Source organism: Pongo pygmaeus, chromosome 8 (genome assembly GCF_028885625.2).
Source record: "Pongo pygmaeus isolate AG05252 chromosome 8, NHGRI_mPonPyg2-v2.0_pri, whole genome shotgun sequence".
In the NCBI taxonomy this organism is placed as follows: domain Eukaryota; kingdom Metazoa; phylum Chordata; class Mammalia; order Primates; family Hominidae; genus Pongo; species Pongo pygmaeus.
This window is the reverse complement of record NC_072381.2, coordinates 39,096,201-39,110,578: the sequence shown is the minus strand read 5'-3', so window position 1 is coordinate 39,110,578 and position 14,378 is coordinate 39,096,201.

Below are 14,378 nucleotides of genomic sequence, written 5' to 3'. Positions count from 1 at the left end.
TTCTTTTGATTCAGCAAGTTGGAAGCAGGCTTTTTGTAGAAATTGAAAAGAACCTTTGGGAGCCCAGTGAAGCCTACAGTAAAAAACCAAATAACTTTTGATAAAAACTAGGAAGAAGCTATCTGTGAAACTGCTATATGATTTATGCATTCTTCTCACAGAGTTAAAGTTTTCTTTACAGTCAGCAGTTTGTAAGTAATCTCTCTGTAGAATCATGAAGGGACACTTAGGAGCCCAGTGAAGAATGTAGTGAAAAACTGAATATCCCCTGAGAAAAACTATAAAGCAGCTGTCTGTGAAACTGCTTTCTTGATGTGTGCATTTATAGCAACAAAGTGAAGCTTTCTTTTTTTTTTTTTTTTTTTGAGACAGAGCCTCTCTCTGTCACCCAGGCTGGAGTGCAGTGGCGTGATCTGGGCTCACTGCAAGCTCCACCTCCCGGGCATATGCCATTCTCCTGCCTCAGCCTCCCTAGTAGCTGAGACTACAGGTGCCTGCCATGACGCCTGGATAATTTTTTGTATTTTTTAGTAGAGACGGGGTTTCACTGTGTTAGCCAGGATGGTTTCAATCTCCTGACCTTGTGATCCCCCCAAATTGGCCTCCCAAAGTGCTGGGATTACATGTGTGTGCCACCGCACCTGGCCAGTGAACCTTTCTTTTGATTCAGCAGGTTGGAAACAGTCTCTTTGCAGAATCTGCGAAGTGACATTTGGGAGACAAGTAAAGCCTATAGTAAAAAAACAAATATCCCTGATAACAACAAGAACGAAGCTATATGTGAAACTGCTTTGTGTTGTGTGCATTTATCTCACAGAATTAAACTTTTCTTTTGATTCAGCAGTTTGTAAACAGTCTGTAGCATCTGCAAAGGGACATTTGTGAGTCCAGTGAAGCCTACAGTGAAAAACTGAATATCTCCCAAGAAAAATGAGAAAGCAGTTGTCTGTGAAACTGCTTTTCACTGTGTGCATTTATCTCACAGAGCTAAACCTTTCTTTTTACTCAGCAGGTTGGAAACAGTATTTTTGTAGAATCCGTGAAGGGGCATTTATTAGCCCAGTGAAGCCTGTAGTGAAAAACTGAATATTCCCTGATAAAAACTGGAAAAAAGCTCTCTGTGAAACTGCTTGGCCATGTGTGCATTCATCTCACAAAGTTAAATATTTCTTTTGATTCAGCAGGTTGGAAACTGTCTTTTTGTAGAATCTGCAAAGGAACATCTGAAAGCCCTTTGAGGCATATATGGAAAAAGAGAATATTTCCAGATAAAAACTAGAAAGAAGCTACCTGTGAATTCCTTTTGCAATGTGTGCATTAACCTCACAGAGTCAAACTTTTCTTTTGATTTACCAGGTTGGAAAAAGTGTTTTTGTAGAATCTGTAAAGGGACATTTTGAAGCCAAGTGATGCTTACAGAGAAAAAGCAAATATCTCCAGTTAAAAACAAGAAAGAAGCTTCTGTGAAACATCTTTTTGATGTTTACATTCATCTCACAGAGTAAAAATTTTCTTTTGCTTCAGCCAGTTAGAAAGAGTCTTCTTGTACAACCTGTGAAGGGACATTTGAAAGCTCATTGAGGCCTATAAAGAAAAAGGGAATATTCCGCAATAAACACTAGAAGGAAAATATCTGGGAAATCCCTTTGCAATGTATGCATTTATCTCACAGAGTTGAATTTTTCTTTTGATTCAGCAGGTTGGAAACAGTCTTTTTGTAGAAATTGAAAAGGGACATTTTAAAGTCCAGTGAACCCTGCAGTGAAAAACTGAATACCACCTGATTAAAAACTAGAAAGAAGGAATCTGTGAAACTGCTTTGCAATATGTGCATTTATCACACAAAGTTAAACTTTTCTGTTGATTCAGCAGGTTGTAAACAAACATTTTGGAAAATCTGTGGGGGGATATTTGGGAGCCCAGTGAAGCTTCTACTGAAAAACCATATATTTCTTGAGAAAAACTAGAAAGAAGCTGTCTGTGAAACCACTTTGTTATGTGTGCATGAATGTTACAGGGTTAAACCTTCCTTTTGATTCAGCAGTTTGGGAAAAGTTCTCTTGTAGATTCTGCAAAGGTACATTTTGAGCATAGTGAAGTCTACAGTGAAAAACCGAATATCCCCTCATAAAAACTAGAAGGAAGCTATCTGTGAAACCACTTTGTGATGTGTGCATTCATCTCACAGAGTTAAATATTTCTTTTGATTCAGGAGGTTGGAAAAAGTCTTTTTCTAGAATCTGTCAATGGACATTTCTAAGCCCTTTGAGGCCTAAAAGGAAAAAGCAAATATCTCCAGATAAAATCTAGAAGGAAGCTATCTGTGAAACCGCTTTGCAATGTGTGCATTATTCTCACAGAGGTAAACCTTTCTTTTGATTCAGCATTTTAGAAACTGTCTTTTGGTAGAGTCTGTGAAGGGACATTTGGGAGCCCAGTGAAGCCTATAGTGAGAAATTGATATCCCCTGATAAAACCTAGAGGAATCTATCTGTGAAACTGGTTTGTGATTTGTGCATTCATCTCACAGAAATAAAAGTTTCTTTTGGTTCAGCAGTTTAGAAAGAGTCTTATAGTAGAATTGGTGAAGGAATATTTGGGAGTCCAGTGAAGCCTATAGTGAAAAACCAATTATCTCATAAGAAAAACTAGAAAGCAGCTCCTGGTGAAACTGCTTTGCCATGTGTGCATTCATCTAACAGAATTAAACCTTTCTTTTGATTCAGCAGATTGGAAACAGATTTTTCATAGATTCAGGGAAGGGACATTTGAAAGCCCTGTGAAACCTAGAGTGAAAAACCAAATATCCCCTAATAAAAACTGGAAAGAAGCTATCTATGAAACCACTTTGTGATGTGTGCATTTATCTCACAGAGTTAAAACTTTCTTTTGATTCAGCAGGTTGGAAATAGTCTTATTGTAGAATCCGTTAAGGGACATCTGAAAGCCCTTTGAGGCCTATATGGAAAAAGTAAATATTTCCAGATAACAACTAGAAATAAGCTGTCTGTGAATCTGCTTTTCAATGTGTGCATTGTCTCACAGAATTAAATCTTTCTTTTGATTCAGCAGGTAGGAAACAGTATTTTTGTAGAATTTTTGAAGTGACATTTGGGAGCCCAGTGAAGACTACAGGGAAAAACGGAATATCCCCTGATAAAAACCGGAGAGAAGCTATCTGCAAAACCACTTTGTGATGTGTGGATTAATCTCACAGAGTTAAACCTTTTGTTTTATTCACCAAGTTGGAAACACTGTATTTGTAGACTCTGCGAAGAAATATTTGGGAGCTCTTCAGGGGCTATCATTAAAAACAAAATATCCCCAGATGAAATCTAGAAAAAGGCTATCTGTGAAACTGCTTTGTGATGTATGAATTCATCTCACATAGTTAAGCCATTCTTTTTATTTAGTGGGTTGGAAACACTTTTCTGGTAGAATCAGAGTTGGAACAATTAGGAGCCCATTGAGGCCTATGGTTGAAAATAGAATATCCCCAGATAAAAACTAGAAAGATGCTACCTGTGAATCTGCTTTGTGATGTGTGGATTCATCTCACAGAGGTAAAGCTTCTTTTTATTCACCAGATTGGAAACAATGTATTTGTAGAATCTGCAAAACGACATGTGGGAGCCCATTAATGCCTATAGTGAAAAACAGAATATCCCCAGATAAAAACTAGAAAGAATATTTCTGTGAAACTGGTTTGTGATGTGTGGATTCATCTCACAGAGGTAAAGCACTCTTTGATTCAGCATTTTTGAAGCACTCTTTTTATAGAGTCTGTGAAGGGATATTTGGGATCCCATTGAGGTCTATGTTGAAAAACTGAATATACCAGGATAAAAAGTAGAAAAAAACCTGTCTACGAAACTGATTTGTGATCTGTGAATTCATCTCACAGAGTTAAATTTTTGTTTGGATTCAGCAGTTTGGAGACAATCTTGTAGAAACTGCAAAAGGACATATAAAGGCACAATGACCTTGTGATGTAGAGATTCAACTAACAGAGTGATATGTTTCTTTTGATTATGCTGGCTGGAAACAAACTTCTTGTAGAATCTGTGAAGGGATATTTGGGAGCCCTTTGTGGCCTATTGTGAAAAATGCAGTATCTCCAGATAAAAACTACAAAGAAGCTATCTGTGAAGCTGCTTTGTGGTGCATCAATTTAACTCATTGAGTTAAAACTTTCTTTACATTCAGCATGTTGGAAATACTCTTTTTGTAGAATCTGTGAATGGGCGTTTGAAGGCCCATTGAAGCCTATGGTGAAAAAGTGAATATCCTGGGATAAAAACTAGAAAGAAGCTATCTGTGAAGCTGCTTTGTGGTGTGTGGATTCAACTCACAAAGTTAAACCTTTCTTTTGATTTAGCAGGTGGCAAACTAACTTCTTGTAGAATCCCAAAGGGACATTTGGGAGCCCATTGAGGACTATGATGAAAAACAAAATATCCCCATATAAAAACTAGAAAGAAACTATCTGTGAAACTGCTTTGTGATGTGTGGATTCATGTCACAGATTTAAACCTTTATTTTTATTCAACAGGTTGATAATGCTTTTCTGGTAGAATCAGCAAAGGAACATTTGGGAGTCCATTGAGGACTATGGTGAAAATCAAAATATACCCTGAAGAAAACTGCAAAGAAGCTCTGAGTAAATCTGTTTTGTAAAATAATCTGTGAAAAGATATTCTGAAACCCATTGTTTCCTATCGTGAAAAACAAAAAAATCCTCAGATAAAAGCTAGAAAGTAAGAAACTATCTGTGAATCTTCTTTGTGATGTGTGGATTCCTGTCACAGAGGTAAAGCTTTCTTTTGATGCAGCAGGTTGGAAACACTGTACTTGGAGAATCCATGAAGGGACATTTGGGAGCCCAGTGATGCTTATGCTGAAAAAAAAAAAAGGTTAACCCCTGATAAAAAGTAGAAAGAAAGTGTCTGCAAAACTGCTTTGTGATTTGTGGATTCATCTCACAGAGGTTAAGCTGTTTTTTGATGCAGAAGTTTTGATTCACTCTTTTTGTAGTATCTGTGAAGGAACATTTGTGAGCCCACTGTGGCCTATAATAAAAAATCCGAATATCTTCAGATAAAAACTAGCAAGAAGCTATCTGTGAAACTGCTTCAAGATGTGTAGATTCGTCTTACAGAATTAAACTGTTTTTTTGATTCAGCAGGTTGGAAATCCTCTTTTGGAAGAATCTGTGAAGGGACATTTGTGAGCCCATTGAGGCCTATGGTGAAAAACTGAATATTCTCAGATAAAATCTAGAAACATGCTCTCTGTAAAAGTGCTTTGTGATATGTGAATTCAACTCACAAAGTTAATTCTTTATTTTGATTCAGCAAGTTGGAAACACTCTTCTTGTAGAAACTGTGAAGGGATATTTAAAAGCCCTTTGAGGCCTGTGGTGAAAAACAGAATACCCAAAGATGAAAAGTAGAAAGAAATTATCTGTGAAACTGCTTTCTCATGTGTGGATATATCTCATGTAGTTAAACCTTTGTTTTGACTCAGCAGGTTGGAAACACCTTTCTTGTAGAATCTGTGAAAGACATTTGAGAGCTCATTGCTGCCTAGGGTAAAGAATGGAATATCTGCAGATAATAGTTAGAAACAATGTATCTGTAAAACTTCTTTGTGATGTGTGGATTTCACACACAATGTTAAACATTTCTTTTGATTAAGCAGGTTGAAAGCAAACTTCTTGTAGAATCTGTGAAGAGACACTTGGGAGCCTTTTGAGGACTATGATTAAACCCAAGCATCCCCAGATTATACCAGAAAGAAGCTATTTGTAATACTGCTTTGTGATGTGTGGATTCATCTCACAGAGTTAAACCATTCTTTTCACCCAGGAAGTTGGAGACACTCTTTTTGTAGAATTTGCAAAAAGATATTTGAGGGCCTATGGTGAAAACCAAAATATCCCCAGATAAAAAGTAGAAAAAAGCTATATGTGAAACTACTTTCTAATGTGTGGATTCAACTCACAGAGTTAAACCTTTCTTTGATTCAGCAGGTTGGAAACAATCTTTTTGTAGAATCTGCAAATGGACTTTTGAGGAGAAATTGTGGCCTATGGTGAAAAACAAAATATCCCCATATAAAAAATAGAAATAAGCTATTACTGAAACTGCTTTGTGATGTGCAGATTCATCACACTGAGCTAAACCTATCCTTTGATTCAGCAGGATGGAAACACTTTTCTGGTATAATCTCTGTAGGGACATTTGGGATCACATTGAAGCCTCAGGTGAAAAACAGAAAATACCCAGATAAAAACTACAAAGAAACTATCTGTGATACTGCCTTGTGATGTGTGGATTTAAATCACAAAGTTAAACGTTATTTTTGATTTAGTAGGTTGCAAACTAACTTCTTGTAGGATCTATGAAGGGACATTTCAGAATCCTTTGAGGACTATGACTAAAAATTAAATATCCTCAGGGGAAAAAAAAACTAGAAAAAGATATCTGTGAAACTGCTTTGTGATGTTTGGATACATATCAAAGAGTTAAACCTTTCTTTTTATTCAACAGTTTGGCAACACTGTTCTGGTAGACTCAGTGAAGAAACATTTGGGATGCACTGGAGACTATGGGGAAAAACAAAACATGCCCAGAAAAAAAACTGGAAAGAAGCTATGAGTGAAACTGCTTTGCAATGTGTGGATTCATCTCACAGAGTTAAGCATTTCTTTATATTCAGAAGGTTGGAAACACTATTTCTAGAATCAGTGAAGGAACATTTTGGAGCCTTTTGATCCCTACAGTGAAAAACCGAACATCCCAAGATAAAAATTAGAAAGAAGGTATCTGTGAGTCTGCTTTGTGATGTATGGATTCATCTCAGAGATGTAAAGCTTTCTTTTGATGCAGCAGGTTTGAAACACTCTACTTGTAAATTCTGCGAAGGGACATTTGGGATCCTATTGAGGCCTATGTTGAAAAACTCAATATCCCCTGATAAAAAGTAGAAAGAAGAAATCTGCAAAACTGCTTTGTAATGTGTGAATTCATCTCACAGAGGTTAAACTGTCTTTTGATGCAGCAGGTTGAAAACACTCTTTTTGTAGTATCTGCAAAGGAACATTTTTGAGCCCATTGAGACCTGTAATGAAAAATCCAAATATCTTCAGATGAAAATGAGAAAGAAGTTATCTGTGGAACTGCTTTGTGATGTGTGGATTCATTTCACAGAGTTAAACCTTTCTTTTGATTCAGCAGATTGGAAACTCTCTTTTGGTAGAATCTGCTAAGAAACATTTGTGAACCCCTTGAGGCCTGTGGTGAAACAGAATTTCCCAATAAAACTAGAAAGAAGCTCTCTGTGAAACTGCTTTGTGATGTGTGGATTCAACTCACAGAATTAAATTTTTATTTTGATTCCACAGGTTGGTAACACTTTTCCTGTAGAAACTGCAAAGGGACAATTGGGAGCCTATTAAGTCCTATGTTGAAAAACAGAATATCCCCATATAAAAAGTAGAAAGAAGCTATCTGTGAAACTGCTCTGTAATGTGTGGATTTATCTCATAGATTTAAACATTTGCTTTGATTTAGCACGTTCAAAACACTCTTCTTGTAGAATCTGTGAAGGGATATTTAAGAGCACATTGATGCCTAGGGTGAAAAAACACATATCCCCAGATAAAAATTAGACAGAAGTTATCTTGAAACTTCTTTGTGATTTGTGGATTTAACTCACAGAATTAAACCTTTCTTATGATTAAGCACGTTGAAAACAAACTTCTTGTAGAATCTGCAAAGGGATATTTTAAATCAGATTTATGCCTAGGTCAAAAAACCGAATCCCCAGATAAAAAGTAGAAAGAAGCTATCTATGAAACTGCTTTGTGATGTGTGGATTCAATGCACAGAGTTAAATATTTCTTCTGATTTGGCAGGTTGGAATAAAATTTTTTGTAAAATCTGCAAAAAGACATTTGGAACCCCATTGAGGCCTATGGTGAAAAACTGAATATCCACAGATAAAGAAGAGAAAGAATCTCTCTGTGAAACTGCTTTGTTATGTGTAGATTCAACTCACAGAGTTAAACCTTTATTTTGATACAGCAGGATGAAAACACTCTCCGTGTAGAAACTACAAAGGCACATTTGGGAGCCCATTTTGGCCTATGGTGAAAAACACAGTATTCCCAGATAAATAGTAGAAAGAAGCTATCTGCAAAGGGACATGTGGGAGCATATTGACGCCTATGTTGAAAAAGCGAATATCCCCAGATAAAACTTTAATAAAGCTATCTGTGAAATGGCTTTGTGATTTGTGGATTCAACTCAAAGAAATTAACCTTTATTTTGATTTAGCATGTTAGAAACAAATTTCTTGTGCAATCTGTGAAGCAACATTTTGTAGCCAATTGAAGCCTACGGTGAAAACCTGAATATCCCCAGATAAAAATTAGAAATATGTTGTCTGGGTAACTGCTTTTTGATGTATATTCCACTCACAGAATTAACATTTCTTCTGATTCAGCAAGTTGGAAACACTCATTTTGTCAAATCTGCGAAGGCACATTTGGGGGCAAATGTTGGCCTATAATGAAAAACCAAATGTCTCCAGATCAAAACTACAAGAAAGCTATCTGAGAAACTGCTTTGTGATGTGTGGTTTCATCTCTCAGAGTTAAGCATTTTTTTTTTTTTTTGATTCAGCTGGTTGAAAACACTCTTCTGGTAGAATCTGCAAATAAACATTTTGGAACTCATTGAGGCCTATGGTGAAAAATCTAATATTCCTAGATAAAAACTAGAAGAAGCTATCTGTGAAACTCCTTTGTTAAGTGTCGATTCAACTCACAGAGTTTAACCTTTGTTTTGATCTAGCAGGTTGGAAACAATCCTTTTGTAGGATCTACAAAGGGACATTTGAGGCAAATTGAGGACTGTGATGAAAAATGGAATATTCCCAGATAAAAACTAGAAATAAGCTATCTGTGAAACTGCTTTGTTATGTAAGGATTCAACTCAAGGAGTTAAACTTTTCTTTTGATTTTGGAGGTGGAAACACTGTTCTGGTAGAACATGTGAAGGGACATTTAGGAGCCCTTTGAAGCTTAAAATTATAAACCGATTATCCCCAGATAAAAACTAAAAGGAGGCTATTTGTGAAACTGTGTTGTGATGTTTGGATTCATCTCACAGAATTAAACTTTTCTTTTGATTCAGTAGGTTAAAAACACTCTTCTGGTAGAATCTGCAAAGGAACATTTGAGAGGCCATTGAGGCCTATTGTGAAAAACAAAATATCTCTTGACAAAAATGACAAAGAAACTATCATTGAAACTTCTTTGAGATGTGTGGATTCATCTCACAGAGTTGAACCTTTCTTTGTATTCAACAGGATTGAAACAATCTATTAGTAGAATCTGCAAAGAAATATTTGGGAGCCAATTGAGTCCTATGGGGAAAAACTGAATATCCACAAATAAAAACAAGAAAGAAGCTATCTGTGAAACTGCATTGTAATGTGTTTATTCATCTCATACTGATAAACGTTCCTTTTGATTCAGCAACTTGGGAACCCTCCCTGGTAGAATCAAGAAAGGGACAATTGTGAGCCCACTGAGGCCCATGGTGAAAAAACGAATATCCCCAGATAAAAACTAGAAAGAAGCTCTCTATGAATCAGTTTTGTGATGTATGGTTTCCATCCACAAATTAAGCCTTTGCTTTGATTCAGCAGGTAGGAAAAAATCTTCTTGCAAAATCTGCAAAGGGACATTTAAGAGGTTATTGAGGCCTATGATGAAAAATTGAATGACTCCAGATAAAAAGAGGAAAGAAGCTATCTGAGAAACTGCTTTATGATGTGTGGATTCATCTCACAGAGTTAAACCTTTCTCTTGATTCTGCAAGTTGGAAAGATTTTTTAGTCGAATCTGCAAAGGAACATTTGAAAGCACACTGATGCTTTGTGATTTTTGGATTCATCTCACAGAGGTAAAACATCCCTTTGATTCATCAGGCTTGAAACAACTCTTCTTGTAATATCTGTGAAAGTGTATTAGGGAGCCCATTGATGCCTATAGTGAAAAACAAAATATCCCCAGATAAAAACTATCTGTGAAACTGCTTTGTGATGTGTGGATTCCTGTAACAGAGTAAAAACTTTGTTTTTATTCAGCCGGTCAAAAGCACCATTTTTATAGAATCTCTGAAGGGATATTTAGTATCACTTTGTTGCCTTTGGTGAAAAACAAAATATACCCAGACATAAATTTGAATGAAGCTGTCTGTGAAACTGCTTTGTGCTGTCTGGATTCAACACACAGAGTCAAACCTTTCTTTTTATTCAGCAGGTTGGAAACAAACTTCTTGTAGAATCCACCAAGAGATATCTGGGAGCCCTTTGAGGCCTATGGTGAAACACCAAATACCCACAAATAAAAACTAGAAGGAAGCTATCTGTGAAACTTCTTTCTGATGTGTGAATTCAACTCTCAGAATTAAAACTTTCTTTTGATTCAGCAGATTGGAAACACTCGTTTGTAGAATTTGATAATAGACATTTTGGGGCAAATTGAGACCTATGGTGAAGAAACAAATATCCACAGATAAGAACTTGAAAGAAGCTATCTGTGAAACTGCTTTGGGATATGTGGATTCATCTCATAGAGCTAAACCTTTCATTGGATTCAGCAGGTTGGAAACACTCCTTGGGTAGAATCTGTGAAGGGGGATTTTGTAGAACATTGAGGCCTAGGGAGAAAAACAGAATATCCCCAGATAAAAACTAGAAAGAAGATAATCTGTTAAACTTCAGAGTTAAAGCTATCTGTTAAACTCACAGAGTTAAACTGTTCTTTTAATCTAGCAGGTTGTTAAAAACTTTTTATAGAATCTGTGAAGGGACATTTGGGAGCCCTCTGATGGCTATTAAAAATCAAATATCCCCAGCTAAAAACTAAAAAAATGCTATCTGTAAAACTTCTTTGCAATGTTGGATTCATCTCACAGAATTAAACCATTCTTTTTATTCAGCATGTTGGAAACACTGTTTTGGTAGAATCAGAGTAGGAACACTTAAGAGCTCATTGAGCCCTATGGTGAAAAACAGAATATCTCCAGATAAAAACTAGAAAAAAGCTGTGAGTGAAACTGCTTTGTTATATGTGGACTAATCTTACAGTTAAACCTTTACTTTCATTCAGCTGGTTGGAGACACTCTATTTGTGGAATCTGTGAAGGGACATATGTGAGCCCATTAAGGTGTATGGTGAAAAACAAAATATTCCCAGATCAAAACTAGAAAGAAGCTCTTTTTGAAACTGATTTGTAATGTGTGGATTTTTCTCACAGAGGTAAAGCATTCTTTAGATGCAGCAGGTTTGAAACAGTCTTTTTGTAGAATCTGCATAGGGATATTTGGGAGCCCATTGAGGCCTATGGTGAAAAACTGAATATCCCCAAATAAAAAGTAGGAAGAAACTATCTGTGAAACTGGTTTGTGATGTGTGGATTCATCTTACAGAGGTAAACCTTTGTCTTACAGAGGTAAACCTTTGTTTGGATTCAGCAGGTTGGAAACATTCTTCTTGTTGAAACTGCAAAAGGATATTTGAGAGCACATTGATGCCTATGTTGAAAAACTGAATATACCCAGATAAAAACTAGAAAGAAGCTATCTTAGAAACTGCATTGTTATGCAGAGATTCAACTCACAGAGTGAAATGCTTCTTTTGATTAAGCAGGCTGGAAACAAACTTCTTGTATAATCTGCAAAAGGACATTTGGGAGCTTTTTGAGGAGTATGATGGAAGAACTGAATATCTCCAGATAAAAACTAGAAAGAAGCTATCTGTGAAACTGCTTTGTGATGTGTTGATTTAGCTCAACGAGTTAAAACTTTCCTTACATTCAGCAGGTTGGAAACACTATTTTTGTAGAATCTGTGAAAGGACATTTCAGGGCACATTGAGGCCTATGGTGAAAAACCAAAGATCCCCAGAAGAAAACTAGAAAAATGCTATCTGGGAAACTCCTTTCTGATATGTGGATTCAGCTCACAAAGTTGAACTTTTCTTTTGATTTAGCAGGTTGCAGACTAATTTCTTGTAGAATCTGTGAAGGGACATTTTGGGGCCTTCAAGGATTATGATGAAACACAAAATATACCCAGATAAAAACTAGAAAGAAGCTATCTGTGAAAATGCTTTGTGATAGGTGGATTCATCTCACAGAATTAAACTTTTCTATTGATTTTGCAGGTTGGAAAAACTATTCTGGTAGAATCTGTGTAGAGATATTTGGGAGCCCATTGACGTTTATGGTGAACAGCAAAATATCCCCAAATAAAAATTAGAAAGAAGCTATTTGTAAAAGTCCTTTGTGATGCATTGATTCAACTCAAAGAGGTAAACCTTTCTTTTGATTAAGCAGGTTGAAAACAAACTTCTTGTAGAATCTGCAACAGGACATTTGGGAGCGCTTTGAGGACTATGATGAAAAAACAAGTAACCCCAGATTATAACTAGAAAAAAGATATCTGTGAAACTCCTTTGTGATGTGTGGATTCATCTCACAAAGTTAAACCTTACCTTTCATTCAGCAGGTTGGAAACATTGTTTTTGTGGAATCTGCAAAATGATATTTGGGGACAAATTGAGGCCTATGGTGAAAAAACAAAATATCCCCAGATAAAAACTAGAAAGAAGTGATCTGTGAACCTGTTTTGTCATGTGTGGATTCATCTCACAAACTTTAACCTTTCTTTTGATTTTGCAGGTTGGAAACACTATGCTAGTAGAATCTGCAAAGTGACATTTGGGAGCCCAGTGAGGTTTATGGTGAACAACTGAATATCCTTAGATAAAAACTAGAATGGATCTATCTCTAAAACTACTTTGTGATGTGTGGATTCAACTCACTGATTTAAACCTTTTTTTTTTAATTCAGCAGTTTGGATACACTCTTTTCATACAAACTGTGAAAGGATATTTGGTGATCCGTTGAAGCCTATGCTGTAAAAGCAAATATCCCCACATAAAAACAGGAAAAATGCTATTTGTAAAACTGTTTTTTGATGTGTGGTTTCAACTCTCACAGTTAAGTCTCTCTTTTAATTTAGCAGCTTGGAAACAAACTTCTTGTACAATCTGTGAAGAAAAGTTTCGGAGCTTTTTGAGGGCTATGATGTAAAAAAAAATATCCCCAGATAAAAAGTACAAGAAAGCTGTCTGTGAAACTGCTTTGTGATGTGTGGACTCATCTCACAGAGTTAACTCATTGTTTTTATTCAGCAGGTTGGAAACACTGTTCTGGTAGAATCAGAGTAGGAACAATTAAGAGCCCATTGGGCCCTGTGGTGAAAAACAGAATATCCCAAGATAAAAACTAGAAAGAAGCTATGGGAGAAACTGCTTTGTGATGTGTGGATTCTCCTCACAGAGCTCAACCTTTTCTTTTATTCAGCAGGTTTGAAACACTCTATTTGTAGAACCTGCCATAGGACATATGGGAGCCCATTTAGGCCTATGGTGAGAAACAAAATATGCCCATATAAAAACAAGAAATAAGTTTTCTGTGAAACTGCTTTGTGATGTGTGGATTCATCTCATGGGGTAAAGCTTTCTTTTGATGCAGTAGCTTTGAAACACTCTTGTAGAGTCTGCAAAAGGATATTTAAGAGCCCATTGAGTCATAGTTTGAAAAACTGAATATCCCCAGATAAAAAGTAGAAAAAAGCTATATGTGAAACTGTCTTGTGACAGGTGGATTCATATCAAAGAGTTAAACCTTTGTTTGGATTCAGCAGGTTGGAAAAACTCTTCATGTAGAAACTGCAAAGGGACATTTGGGAGCACCTTGATGCCTATGGCAAAAAACTGAATATTCCCAGATATAAACTAGAAAGAAACTATCTGTGAATCTTCTTTGTTATGTGTGGATCTATCTCACAGAGGTAAAGCTTTCTTTTGTTGCAGCAGGTTTAAAACACTCTACTTGTAGAATCTGCACTTCGAAATTTGTGAGTTAAACCTTTGTTTTGATTCAGCAGGTTGGAAACACTCATCAAGTAGAATTTAAGAAGAGATATTTGGGGTCCCTTTGAGGCCTGTGGTGAAAAACAGAATATCTTCATGTAAAAACTAGAAAGAAACTTTCTGTGAAACTGTCTGTGATGCCTGGATTCAAATCACAGAGATAAACCTTCCTTATGATTCATCAGACACTCTTTTTGTAGAAACTGCAAAGGGAAAAATTGGGGCAAATAAAAATTGTAAAGAAGCTATCTGTAAAACTCCTTTGTGATGTGTGGATTCATCTCACAGTGTTAAACCTTTCTTTTTATTCAGCAGGTTTCAAACTCTCTTCTGGTAGAATCTGTGAAGAGGTATTTAAGAG